The sequence below is a fragment of the Lissotriton vulgaris genome, chromosome 6, assembly GCF_964263255.1.
Source record: "Lissotriton vulgaris chromosome 6, aLisVul1.2, whole genome shotgun sequence".
NCBI classification, from domain to species: domain Eukaryota; kingdom Metazoa; phylum Chordata; class Amphibia; order Caudata; family Salamandridae; genus Lissotriton; species Lissotriton vulgaris.
Genome location: NC_141694.1, coordinates 846646827 through 846662018, shown reverse-complemented (window position 1 = coordinate 846662018; position 15192 = coordinate 846646827).

Genomic DNA, 15192 nt, shown 5'->3' with positions numbered 1-15192 from the left:
GCACATACTCTCTGTATCCATCGCAGCTGTAGCAGTGGCCGTTCCATCTCCTACATCGCTGCCAAGACCTGGAATGACCTTCACCTCCAGCTCCATACAGCCCCTTGCTGGCAGACTTCAGGAAGTGACTCAAGATCTGGCTCTTCGACAGAGACACAGCGCCCAGATACCCCTAGCGTTGACAGTGCTGTGCTATTTGATTGATTGATTGATGGGCTATGGCGGTGTTGGTGGCAATGTACCATCTATGGGATTCAATTTGGAAATATGACTGGTATAAAATGGCGTAGTAGTGCCCCTATAAGTATTGTTGCTGAAAGTCTTGTTAGTAGAAGGCCCTGGGCCACCTTCATGCATGCGGTAAACCACTTGCACGCGCCTTGTCACCTGCCAGGACTGGGGTAAATGGGTGTCCGGGTTGTCAGTTCTTGTAGCCCCTATACCAGGGCAGAGGTTCCTCAATTGTGACTGGCAGCATTGATGTCTGGTAGAGACATGATGGAAAGAGGCCCTTTTTTTTTACCCCCTGGCGTATTTTCCATTTGGTTGTGGGACCTCTGTCAGGGCTCTATCATGAGGCAATACTAACAATTGGCTGGTATACTGCCCCTGTTCACAACTATGTTCAACAGGCCTGAGAGGAGCATCTAATGTGGCTTGTTGAGAATCACTGCTAATCACATTGGGAAGTTGTGTGTTTGACTTAGGAGATATGAGAGTATTAGAGGCCAACGCTACTGTGACAGTTGTTGTTGTTCCATGCGCTCTATTTGTTTATTAAGGGCTACCACTGGTTTCCTAATATAGCCATCTAGCATGGAGTCACCAGCCTTTGCAGTGGAGGGTCTTTAACCCATGCCTCAGTGTGTCAAAAGTGAACCATCAATCCATAAGCAACAAAAAGGAATACAAAAATAATGTTACATTACCTAAGTGAGTCCCCCGCAGGATTGGGCCAAGAGGGGTGGCCTAGCCCAGCCTCGTCTGTCCGCAGATGGACACAGACGGGCCTGGTTTTGGCCCAGGCTTCACCTGGGCACAGCACATGCACATCCCGGGCAGTGGGTAGTGTGACGGCACTTTAACTGCTAGCGTTTGTGTCTCCGTCCTTGCAGCTGTGTAAATTATGGATGCACTGATCCTGGGACTGCGATTCCCACCAGGGAGATACCAGTAAACATATCAGTTCCCGTAATGAAGTATCCTGAGCCATGGGTAGAGTGGCCTAAACCTTATTTAAAGGTCTTTAGTGGAGGGTGGTTCAATCTGGTTCATAGAGGCCTGAAATAGCAAAAAGGGTTTAAACCCTTTGAAATGATCACTATAGTACCCTGGGTTTGACTGCTTAATCAGGTGCATCTCCTCATGTTCCCAATAGAGTGACTTCAACTTTTTAGAGGAGGAGGATGTGATGGCAGAAGTATCTACCCAGAGCCTTTACACCCCAAATGAATAGAGGGTCTGTTTAATATAACACAACCATGGTAATAAAGCCCTGCTGTTTTGCCTACCCAGGATGTCGCTCAAACCCGCCCTGTAGACTGACAGCTCGGGAACAGACTAAAGACGTAACCTAAAAAGTAGGCATTTCAACCACACCATGGAGGAGATTGGGTGTATGCCTAGATCTTGCTTGAAGATCAAGTGAATGCTCTGAGGTAGTTAAAGAGCCATCCTCAAAAATGTGTTTTCAGCTGTGCCCAACGTACCTATTTTACTGTGTCCCCAAAGTTCTGTGCCATCTGCAGTGGCTGCTACTGCCTGGGCTCTCCAAACTTCTAAAAGTGGAGAAACAGGATGGAAAGAGGTCTTGCTGGCAAGTCTTAAAATAACAGCAGCCCTATGGTTTAACGCGTGTGATCTGTTAGAGACTGCACTGTCCCAGGAGTTGGAAGTGGAAAGCTGGATTCCGAGATAGTCAGCATTGAGAACTCTCTCCAATTCAAGCCCCTCTAGAGATAATGCTCCTCTGTAACCCCTGTGTGGATTTATTACCATGATCTTGGTTCTGGATGCATTAATGATCAGGCAAAAGGTAATACAGAATGAATGAACCATAAAAGGAGAGTCTGGATCTCCATTGGGGTTTTCAAAATTAGCAGTGTGTCGTCTGCGAACTATAACGCTGGAATTTTGGTACCCCTGAGCACCGGGGAGCCCTTGTCGCAGCTCATATGGAAGTCGACACGACTAATGATTAAAGAAGAAATAAGGTGGGGGTGAGGGCACAGCATGCCTAACTCCCCTACTGACTCCAAGATGGTTGGTAGTTTCCCCATTTACTCCCCAGTGGATTTGTGCAAAGTTGTCACAGTGAAGTCTGGTTATAATCTTATACAGAGGACCAGATAACACTAGAACCTTGAGGGTGGACCAACGTTTAGACCTAGGGACCATGCTGAATACTGACCTCAGGGTAACAAAGGCAATATATAAACTAGCCTGTTTATGTCAACATCCTTTCCATCTTATAAGATGGGGCCTAAAACCATGTCTGTGCTGGTTCTGGAGAGAAACCCAGGCTGAAACTGAGACAGAATCTTATTATTAACAATCCATGCGTGCAAGCAATCCAGAACCTGCCTACAGAATATTTTTTTCCTTGAGTCAATAAAGCTATGGGGCAAATAGTTAGTTGGATCAGACTTAAGACCCTTCTTAAAAATGGGAATATTCTCCTCCCCTCCTAGCAGATACCACAGATAGAAGGCAGTGTTGAACGCAGCTTCTTGTTGGCGGACACACGCTTTTATTCCATTTGTACTTTCAAAAGGTGTTTAGCAAGTGCCTTTTTCTATGACGAGAGACTGAGCACGATTTCATCATAAAACCTCCCCTGAAGAAGGGTTAATCACACGAAATGCATTGGGAATCTTCCAAAAGTTGTATTTTATCCAATGTATAATGATGCCAATGTTGTTTGTACATACAATGTGATGTAACATTGAGGGTTGTTATGTACACAAGGTCAAGAAAATGTGACATTGAAGATTTACAATCAACCAGAACCAAGCTGTTCATTAAATGTGGCGGCATTCAGCAGATGTGCTGTCAAATTGTTCTGAATATATAAATATTTAGGTATCACATAGGAACCCAACTCGTACATTAATTGTGCACATCATGGTGAGTGCACCGAGTGATGTACTTTGAAGGTATACAGATAGCAACGGAGACGAGCAGTCTCAGTCACAAGGCAGCACACACAATCAGAACCGGGATTGAGAAAAAAAGTTAGAGTACTTTGAGGTCAGGGTAACTTTCAGACTTGGTACAATTTTTACAGTTCACCACAATACAATCCCCCCACCATGTATTTGGCTGTAGGACCAATCCACCCGACCCTGCATACAAAAGAAATTTCCTTAGATTCATTGAAATCAAAATCAGTCCTCCGAGACATCCAATGGCAGACTTTATTTTTCAGTTCGAGCGGCGGTTCTTCGCTGGGAGACTTACGGGCAGCACATCTGTTAGTGTGGCAGCACAGGGGCAGCAGACTGGAGGAAGGTTAAGTCGAGAACGGTTAGCATACTGTTGGAGTTTCAGATTATGGGCCACTGGAAGACTGCCTGTTAGGGCTCTACTACCTCCAATGCCTCCAGCGTTACCCTGCCCACCAGTACCCTGCGTGGTCCCTGCCATTGGGGCAATTAATTAATTAATTAATTAAGTGCTTATATAGCGCAGGAATCACTCCCGAAGGGGTACCTCCGCGCTTCGACCGCTGCGAAACCCTTCCTGGCTTCCCTGAGAGATGGTCCCTTAATGGGTATCTCCAGGGTGAGACCAGGCATCCCCGGCGGTCTGGTGGGGCCGTTAGTGAAGATGAGGCAAGCTAATGCCCAGAGTTGCCGAGTGTGATCGCTGATCAGAGTGGGCACCGAGGCGAGAGAATTATCGAGTCCGCTGACCCTGGTCCAGTAACCTGCCGCGTCGGGAATCGAACCCTGGTCCCGGGCCGTCCTCTGCTCTCGGGTCTGCCGCCTCTAACCAGTGAGCCACACTACTTCACTAGGCAATGCCTCCTGAGCTGTTAGTCTGCAGAGAAATGGAGCCTGATCCCTGGAAGGCAGTGATCGTCTGATTTCGTGCCCCGGTGTTTGGTAGAATCAGATGTAGGACACAGAGGAATGGAATTAATTGGTTTAGGGTCCTGGGCAAAGAACCTTAGGGACAGAAAGTGAGCGTGGGATTGGATTAATAGGGGCACTGCAGTTTCCAATTTGCAAAATCTGTCAGTCAGTAGGGACAAATTTGCCGTCATCACAGTCTGACATGTTCTATAAAGGAGATCCCAGTCCCGGTTTGAGGGGGCTTCCATGTCTCCATGATCAGAAGAGGTGGCTACAATGTCCAAGAAATGGGGGGGACAACATGGTCATTGTACAAGGGCCCATGACAGAGCTAGAGTGTTTTAATTCATTTATGAGTTTGACAGGAGGCCCCCTCTCACTAATATCCAAAGAATCAATGTTTGGTAGTGTGGTGACTAGACAGCGATATGACAAAAGGGATTAAAGTTGCTGGGCAAGCATGCAGGACCTGTGGATAGGCAAATTTGAGAAAGCATCCTTCCCAGAGCTTTTATGGGCTCCAAGAAACCCGGTATCACCGAACCCATCTCCAAGGACGGACTTCGCTCAGCTAAGATAATCTCTTTGTCTAAGACAGGGCAAGTGTCAGAAAAGCATTGAGAATTGTACCCCCTTGAGAATTGTTTCTGAATGGCTGTTATGTTCCCCATGTAGCTTGCGTTTGACCATTTCCACTGGCTACAGATCCGGGCGACAGTGAAAACAAGGCCAACGCCAAAGAATAAGGGGCACTAGCCTCAATCAGACAGTTGAAAGCAAAACCAGCGGGGAAGCCTGTGGCGCTGTAAGCGCTCGTTGTAAGGTAGCCTCGCCCCCTTAGGAGAGACTCAGAGTTCGCCCTCCGGGCACTTGGGAGCCTGGTAGTTGGAATCTCCCTGCAGTAATCACCTCTCACGGGGCTCTGTACATCTAAGGCAGTGCGCTGTATGGATTTCCCCCTTTTCAGGAAGCTTGCTGGAGTATAGTTATATCTATTCAGTAATTTAAATTCAATTAGGTGAAGATTGGCCCACAATACTAATTTGCACAGTGCCATACTTTTTTCAGTGCCTCAAATTACTTCAAATGGCCTGCTTAACATGTGTCTCCCAGCTAGGATATCCCACTAAATATCCCACTGGCAGAATTCAAGAAGTGACATAACCTGCTGTAGTTACCTATCCTCACAAAGTGGTTTGTTAGGCTGTTATTTCCCCCAATTAATCCTCTATTGGACTGTCTTCTAGGCACTAATGCATGGGAACAACTGGCATATAAAGAGTAGGATGTTTCTGTGTGTGGATGTAACAGGAAATAGAGTGGTAATCCTTTAAAGACATATGGGAGAGCAGGAGGTCTCAATAAATGTCCTAACGCCACTGGCATGACACTAAAACACCCCCAACACACACTGAAATAAAGGCGGACTCTGTGCTATCAGAATGACTGGTTACAGGACTAGCTGTGAATAGAGACCCACTAGGAACATCCCTCAGGGTGAGCCTCTTCATCTACTAAAAGATCTTGCTGGTTGATTTCTAAGCCCACAACATTGGATAGCATCTCTATGCAGATGACAACCACATCTTCCTCACGAGGCATTGGGAGCCAGGCACAAAGGGGCAGCCTGACTGAGAAAGGCCTGGTCTGGGTGTTGAAAGAACCAGCTGTGTTTCAACAGAGGAAAACAAATCTACTCATGCACCCAACCGAAGGCACTTCTCCTACGTCATGTACTTGTTACCTGACTCAATAGAAATACTCAATTTTTACTGAGGTCTACAAATGTTCTTCTTTGAGTATGACCAAGGGAGGGGCTAGACTCTGCCCTCACACAACCCAGTACCCCATCTCTGCCCCCATTGGTCTATTCTACTCAAAATAATTGAATGCTTTCGACAGATCTATGCCACTGCTCCTCAGAAGGGACCAGTGGCTCTGAAGCATGCTTCCAAATCACACTCTTCAACTGAAGTTTCACCATTATCCCTTGCACACTGAGGTGGTTGCCTGGAATATTGATTGTACAAAAGTATATGGTCTGGATCAGGTATACAAGAAACTTGCCTCAAATACACACAAATTGCTTTGAGGCGGCTAAGCAGTGATGATCGGTTAGCAAGCGAACTAAGATGGCTAGACAAATAGGTTGATTGGTTTCTTAGGACAGAGATTAACTATAAATCTAAATGACAAAAGGCAGAAAACCCCAACAAAAAATGTAATCTTAAAACTAACATGAATGTTATTGCAAAATCTGCTAGAGGTACTCTAACAAGTGTGTCCTCACTTTATACTTCTGCTCAAACAGCTCTTTACAGACAGCCAAGTCTATTATACTGGGTGTGGTATTGAGTGGGAGAATAGAGCTGCTGTAGTGTTCCCCTTACCAAACCCCCATTCTAATCACCATGAAACATTATTCTACTGCTCTCACCAAAAGGGCCCAGTCTGCAGACAGCCCTTGGTACAGAGGAGAGGGGCAGGAATGGCACTTTCCTGGATGACATGTACACGAGCCCACTTGCTGATCCCAAAGCTCTGTGACAAGGACCACAACACCAGTATATTTATAAAGCTTAGTTCTATGGAAGGTGTGGCAGCTTTGAGGCATTATAACATGGTTATTCATCACCGGAGGAATCAGTGTGTAAGACCCAAAGGTTTCTTGACCTGAATAGAAGAACTGGAATGAGTCTGGGATCTCATTCTCCACCAGTAGAATAGATGGTGTTGCATACAAACCATCTTTTTGTTAGGAAGGAATACATACTTGGTTCCAAGAGGGGGTGGTTTGCTATAGAAATTAGGAGATAAATGATTTTAGGCAGTTTGATGTTGTCCGATGGCGAGAAGTATGGAAAGCTTGAAGCTTTAGCAAAGTCAGTTTGTTTCTGAAAAACATAAAATCAATGATACCCACACACTGGGAGTTTTCTTTCAGGGTGTGGGGATCATTATTTTAGTTTCTCGTCCCTCACTGCTAGATTGTTCCTGGCGATGACTAACAGCAAAAAAACTACATTACACAATCCACCCTAAAGATGGGGGGCATTGTAATTTCCTTTCTCCGATAGTCTCTACCTTGTTGGAAGGGACCAACGAGGACTCCATTGATGGAAGACTTAAGATTCACTGGTCTATAAAGGAGGCAGGCGGACTGAGGATTTGATTCTTTGTCGCAATACGACAGAGTATCCTGTATATCTGAAAGAGACACGTTAGTGATAGATTCCTTACCTTAGAATATCCCCAGGCGTCAGACTGGATCCGGAAATTTTTGCGTAGCAGTACCCTTGCGTGTCGGTAGGCGTCGTCTGCGGGTCCGCGTCCGTCGTCGGCGGAGTGGGCGCCGTGATGACGTCGTTGGAGTACTTAGACGCCGCCTCCATGTGCTGACGTCAGTTCTATTTTCCGCGCCAGCAAGCGCAGATCTGGAAAAAGCAGTACTTTAGTCACTTTTTGACTTAGAGTTTTTTGATTCCCTTTTGATCATTTTTCTTGAGTCTTGCGACTCCGGACGGTGCCGATAGGGATGCCTGGTTTCAAGCCTTGTGAGGATTGCGACCGACCCTCACCGTCGGTGTCTCCACTGTCTCGGCGTCGACCACGACGACAAGACCTGCCCCGACTGCTGGGCCCTGACTTCGAAAGCTAAGCAAGCGACTCGAACTCCGGCAGTCGGCCCGCGCTGCGAGAGGTCCCGGTCCCACAGGAGGTCGAGGGACAGGTCGCGGGGTCGGAGCCATCACAGCTCCGAGAGTCGGCATCACTCCTCCGGGTCGAAGTCGTCGTCAGGTAAGCACAAGAAGTCGAAGAGACGTCATCGCTCTTCTGACTCCCCCCGACGCGGCCGGGGGTTCGGGTGACACCGCCCACGCGGCTCCGTCGGAGTCGCGGGCGTCGCGGCCTGCTCCACACCCTCCAGTCCCTGGCAGGAGGCGACGCCGGGGGAGATCGAGCGCTTCCTCATGGCCATGAGGAACCTCTCTTCCCTGACGGGTTCCGCGGCGCCTTCGGCCCAGCGGAACCGTCTGGGGCCCCTAGCGGGTCGGGGATTCGGCCCCGATACCGTTGGGTGCTTCGGCCCCCGACGCCGCCGGCGCCGCAGGGCCCCACTGGATCCGCTTCGGGATTCGGGTCGTCGCCGGTTGACCTCACCGGCGCCGGTCCCTCAGGTGTCACCTCCGGGTCCGTCCTCGGGCGGTGCCGTCCCCGATACCTTTAGTTTAGCTTCTATGAACCGGCCTCATCGTTTGACAACCCTGATTATCAGGGGATGGGTGAAGAGGAGTATTGGGAGGGGTCTGAGGACCCTCTGACCCAAGAGTGTCAGTCTCAAGAGGACTGGACAGGTGGACTTGGAGATGCCAGTGGTCTGGACATCTCACCAGACACTGGCTTTGTCTCGCCTCCTACCGTGGCTACGGAGGAGGGGGCAACATACAGTGTGGTGTTGATGAGGGCAGCCAAGGGCTTGGGCCTTGAGCTCCCCGTCGCGACCAAGAGGACTAACCTCCTCACTGAGGTCCTTAAACAGCAGTCAAGCTCGGCCGAGCCTCTGCTGCCGTTTAATGAGGCCTTGTCCGACGTTCTTTTGGGAACTTGGTCCAGGCCCGCTACGGGTTCGCCCGTAGATAGGAACGTGGCCAGACGCCACCGCCCGGCCCCCGGCGACCCATGTTTCCTGTCCACCCACCCCACCCCCGAGAGCCTGGTCATCCAGGCTTCAAATTCCCAGACCGCATTCCCGTCGGCTCCGCCGGACAGGGAATCCAAGAGGTATGAGTAGTACGGCAAGAAGGTATTCTCCTCCCTTAGTCTGGGACTGCGGTCTTCTAACACCGCATGCCTCTTGGGCCGCTACACCCACTCTCTGTGGGACACGGTCGCGGAATAGCTGCCAGAGTGTCCGTTGGAGGTACGGGCCAAACTCGGCCAAGCCCTTGTGGAAGGCCGGGATGCAGCAAAATATTCTATCCGGTGTGGGCTGGATACCACTGGCTCACTAGGCAGAGCGATGGCAACGACTGTGGCGATTCGTCGCCACGCCTGGTTGAGGTCCGCCAACTTTTCGGCCGATGTCCAAAACACACTGATGGACATGCCGTTTGATGGCCGTCGCCTTTTTGGCGACAAGGCAGACCATGCGCTTGAGCGCTTTAAGGACTCCAGGGCTACGGCCAAGTCCTTGGGTCTCTCAGCCCCGCGCCAGCAAACGGGTGCCTTTCGCTCCTTTCGTGGCCAAGGAAGGGGCCCCCCACACCTGCTGCCAGCCACACGCCGCAGACTAACATCCAGCGCGGTGGCGGCCGTGGAAATCACTGTGGAGGCGGTCCGGGACAACGGCGAGGCCAGTCCACACCATCCCCCGCAGCATCCGCCTCAAAACCCTCCTAGTCTGTGCTTTTCGGCCCATGTGATGCCGGTGGGGGGCAGGGTTCGCCATCACCACTCCCACTGGCGCACTGTCACGTCGGACAGGTGGGTGCTGCAAATCGCCCTAAGGGGCTACTCCCTCCCCTTCGAGAGGACCCCTCAAGCCACGCCACCGCAACACCACCGCGTATCGGGGGATCATTTGCGATTTCTGCAGGAGGAAGTTACGGCCCTCTTGGCCAAGGGGGCCATCAAGCGCGTTCCTGGGCCAGAAGTAGGGTGTGGTTGCTACTCCCACTACTTTCTGGTACCCAAGAAGGGCAAAGGGGGCCTACGCCCTATCTTGGACCTACGGAACGTCAACGGCTTCCTCCGGAAGGAGAAGTTCAAAATGCTGACTCTGGCTCAGGTCCTAGCTGCCCTAGACCCAGGAGACTGGATGATAGAAAAGAAATTAATCATACCTTTGCATAAAATTATTATTCCTCTCCGTGAATTGTACCTTCTACTCTCTATAGTTTTAATTTGTCAAAAGTTCAGGAATGTAATTTAATGAAATTTTGATTGTGTAATGTATTTTTATGATGGTTTTTAATCGTCGAAATAAAATAATGTTAGCGTTGGACTTGCAGGACGCTTATTTCCACATCCCCGTCCTGCCGGCCCACCGGCGCTATCTGCGGTTCACGGTAGGCCACAAGCACTTTCAGTTTACCGTGCTCCCTTCGGCCTTACCAGCGCCCCACGGGTGTTCACGAAAGTGATGGCGGTGGTCGCAGCTCATCTGCGCAGGTTAGGGGTTTCAGTCTTTCCCTACCTCTACGACTGGTCGGTGAAGGCGGGCTCGCCCCAGACAGTCGTCAGCCACCTCTAGACGACGGCAGACCTCTTGCACCAGCTGGCGTTCTCCATCAATGTGCCGAAGTCACACCTGTGTCCCTCTCAGAAGCTCCTTTTCATCGGAGCGGTTCTCGACTCGGCGTAGTTTCGGGTTTACCCACCCGAACAGCGAGTTTGAGATATACAGGCTCTGATTCCAATCTTTCAGCCTTTATCCTGAGTTTCGGTCAGGTTCACGCTGCGGCTTCTGGGGCTGATGGCTTCCTGCATCCTTCTGGTGCATCACGCCCGTTGGCGGATGCGGGCTCTGCAGTGGGAGCTGAAGTTTCATTGGGCCCAGCATCAGGGCAACCTGTCCGACCATGTCCTGATCTCGGAGGGCACTGCGAGACAGCTGCAGTGGTGGCTCACGGACCGCGATTGGATCAGCGGCAGATCCCTCTCCCTTCCCCAACCGGAGCACGTAGTTGTGATGGACGCGTCCCTCCAGGGCTGGGGAGGCCACATGGGAGAGGCGGAGATCAGAAGCCTCTGGTCTCAGGCGGCGTCCCGGCCCCATATCAAACTTTTGGAGCTGCGGGCGATTCGTCTAGCACTGAAGGCATTCCTCCCCTCTGTACGGGGGAGTGTAGTGCAGGTGTTCACGGACAACACCACCGCCATGTGGTACTGCAACAAACAGGGCGGGGTGGGGTCATGGACCCTCTGCCAGGAGGCTCTGCGCCTTTGGCAGTGGCTGGAACATCAGGGTGTGACCCTGGTGGTTCAACACCTGGCAGGTTCTCTGAACGCCAGGGCGGACAAACTCAGCCGCCGGTGCATGATGGATCACGAATGGCGTCTGAACTCGGAGGTGGCGCAAGGCCTCTTCTAGCAGTGGGGAGAGCCTTGGTTAGATCTATTCGCCACCGAAGAGAACGCGCAATGTCATCAGTTCTGCGTGTTGGAATTTCCAAGGCGCCACTTGCTCGGAGACGCTTTTCGTCACGAGTGGAGTTGCGGTCTGTTGTACGCCTTTCCGCCTATACCACTTCTGCCCAGAGTGCTGAAGAAGATTAAGCACGACTGGGCACAAGTCATCCTTGTGGCTCCGGACTGGGCACGAAGGTACTGGTACCCCGAGCTACTCAGTATGTCAGTCGATCCCCCGGTTCGTCTGTCTCTTCAGGAGGACCTTCTGTCGCAGCAGGGGACGGTCCTCCACCCGAACCTGTCCAGTCTCCACCTCCATGCTTGGAGATTGAGCGGCGACAGTTGAGGCCATTTGACTTGCCTCATGAAGTCTGTAACATCATTCTGGCAGCCAGGCGTCCCTCCACTAAGTCGGTATACACCTGCAGGTGGAACAGATTTGTGGCATGGTGCACAGCAAAGGTCGGTGGACCCTCTCTCTGCCCCTCTTTCTGAGGTTCTTCTCTTCCTTCTTTCTCTTGCCCAGCAGGGCTCTGCTCTGGGTACTATCAAGGGCTACCTTTCTGCCCTTTCAGCCTTTCTAAGGCTGCCTGATCAACCTTCTTTGTTCAAGTCCCCTATTGTTCATCGATTCCTAAAAGGCATCACACATACGTTTCCACCTGTTCCCTTTGTGATGCCTCAGTGGGACTTGAACCTGGTTCTTACTTTTCTGATGTGCGCTCCCTTTGAGCCACTTCACAACTGTCCTATCCGCCTTCTTACTCTGAAGACTGCTTTCCTGGTTGCCATCACCTCTGCCAGGAGAGTGAGTGAGCTCCAGGCTCTATTCTCTAAACCTCCTTTCCTTTCTGTCCATCCGGACAAGGTTGTGTTGTTGACAAGGCCCTCTTTCCTGCCCAAGGTAGTCACAGCCTTCCACATCGGGCAGTCCATCACCTTGCCCACCTTATTTCCGCCTCCGCATCCCTCAAAGGAGGAAGAGCGGCTCCACCGTCTGGACCCAAAACGTGCGCTCTCTTACTATCTGGATCGCACACGCCAGTTCCGGGTGGATGACCAACTCTTTGTTGGTTACGTGGGCGCTAAAAAGGGAAAGGGGATCATCTTGTGTATCCAGGTGTGTTACTCCTTGGCTAAGAAGGAACCCCCTGTTGGACTAAGGGCTCATTCCACTCGGGCCACGGCGAGTACGACTGCCCTGGGCCGAGGGGTGCCCTTGCAGGAAATTTGCCAGGCAGCTACGTGGACCTAGCTGCACACGTTTGCAAGACACTATTGCCTTGACAGCCAAGTCCGGAGGGATGGCTTCTTTGGCCGTTCTGTCCTCCAGGACTTTCTGGTGTGATTATTGGTTTGCAGACCCACCACCGGGGTTGGTATTGCTGGGGTATCTATTCTAAGGTAAGGAATCTATCACTAACGTGTCTCATTCAGATGCACAAGTTACTACTTGTGTAACGATATATCTGTAAGAGACATTAGTTAGTGATAGATTCCTTACCGACCCACCCATCCTCCCCGTTCTGCAAACCGATGTCTAGGGTTAAGGTCATCCCCTTTCAGGGCCCTAGTTTCAATGGCACCAGTGTTGGTTTTTAGCATAGCTCTGCGTTTCTGGCGCGGAAATACTGTGTCTAAGAACTGACGTCAGCATGCGGAGGCGGCGTCTAAGTACTCCGACGACGTCATCACGGCGCCCACGACGCCAACCACGGACGCGGAGCCGCAGACGATGCCTACTGACGCGCAAGGGTACTGCTACGCAAAAATTTCCGTATCCAGTCTGACGCCTGGGGATATTCTAAGATAAGGAATCTATCACTAACTAATGTCTCTTACAGATATATCGTTACACATGTAGTAACTTGTGCGCCAAGCTCTAAATTGGGTCCTTAATATTGACAAAACAGAAAGCAAATCACTCAGCCCTTTATGATACAATGAAGACATTTCCTATTTTGCCCTACTATATGACCCAAATTTGATAATATATTTGGGCAATTTCTTCAAACACTCCTCAATGAAACCCTAGATTATAGCTTCAAATGAGAATAAACATCCTTGCTGCACTACAAAAGTGTAACTCTTTGAAGTTGTCCTGGTGGAGTTACCTAAGTAACACAAAAAAGAAGGTAAAGACAATTTTCAACGATTAATCTGTCATCCAAATAAAAATTCAATAAAGACATCTACAGAAGCCTGCAAAGTTTTTCATGGTCAAGTTAAATTGCTTCATAAATCTCCATGTCAACTTCAAGCCACTAAAGGATCTGTAAACATCCCCAGTTATGCAAAATACTAACAGGTATTTAGATTGTGGCATACTATGCTGTGGCCCTCTAACTCAAACAAAGATCAAATACATACTTGGATATAAACAGAAGAAGCAACTGTTCGCCTATTGCTTTATTTATGTTTGCAAGTATGACATTGAAACCGAAAAATTGTGTTGTTGGTTGACTGAGGTGTGAGCCCTGGTCAAGCAACAGTTAAAATCCCTTGCATGGTGAACCACAAAAAGTCACTAAATTAACAGGTGCTAAACCCTGGGTAGCTTGGCACAAAAAGCGGTCAGGCTTAACTTAGAGGCAATGTGCAAAGTATTTATGCTGCGCGCAAGCATGAAACACAATGAAAGCCACCACAAGAAAAGTCCCAAACCAACTTTGAAAAATAGAGCTTACTTTAACAAATTATTTAACACCAAAATGACAAAAACACGACCAGAAGAACCAGAGTTAGAAATTTTCAACGTTTTTTGTGAAAACTAGTGCCCAAAAGATCAGAGCGCCAACCGCGGACATCAAGTTGCGTGAGACCGGATCAAAGGTGGAAGTCAATGGAGCATGGTTCTGGTACAAGAAGTGAACTATGCCCGGTCAGCACTTACCTTCAAACTTAAAAAAATTCATGAAGAAAAAGTTTTCAGGCGGTAAAGTTCAGCGGGGCAAGGCTTAGGAGGTGTCCGAAGAGGGTGCATAATTGTGGATGCCTTTGGGTCGACCCCATGGTGAGGATTTTTATGTTCAGATTTAGTTGCCGAAATGGAAGTTGAAAAACACTAGCGGGACGAGGCAGAGGGCTGCAGCAGAAAACAATTCCATGAGACTTCTGAAACAGATTTGCTGCTCCAAAGAACGTAACATGAGAAGCAGCAAAGTCAATACGACCAGCAATGCACTTTGGGGGGATAGGCGAACAGGTTAGTCTCAGTCTCCTCTTGGTTCTGAGAGCACTTTTTGGCCAACATTTGTTTAAGTCCTCACTTTTGGGAAATTGTCCATCTGGGCAATTTTTCACCACAAACAAGAGTCCAGGACTGGTTGGACACCTCTTGGGTGTTTAGGACTCATTCAGGCTGGGTCCAGGTGCGGGTTCAAGATGGTGGGAGCCTTTTATGTTCCTGTGGCTCTGAATAGGAGGCCAGAAAACTAACCCTTGAAGTCACTTCTGATAGTCCTGGGTGCAGATGAAGATGCAGGGCTAAACAGCAGGACTAGCCTCTGAGGGTTCAAGACAGGCTCCAGGCACTGTTGCAATCTTTCCAGATACAGCAGCAGTCTGGCAGAAAGCAAAGCAGGTCACAACAGCAGGTAGTCCTCTGAGAGTCATTCCACCGGTCCAGTATTGACCTGAAGAGTGGGTCTGAAGGTCATGTTTATATACCCTGGTGCCCTTCTGGAAGGTGGGAGAAGCTTCTGGAAAGCGCCTGTGAGGTTCCTGGAATTTCCTGAGACCCCTGCCCTGGATCCAAGCTGCATGCAGTGGCAATATAGGGCAGTTAGGCCAGGGTTTGGGCCCTATTTTGTCAGCAAGGCTGGGCCACTGGAAATTCCAAACCACAAAATTGCTGATACTGACAATTATTTAAACATACTGAATTTCCTCATGACCATTCCATTCAATAACAGTGATCACCATTTATTTTTCTTCATTAGTCATAGCACTTTGAAATTCATCATACTCAGAAGCATATTACGAA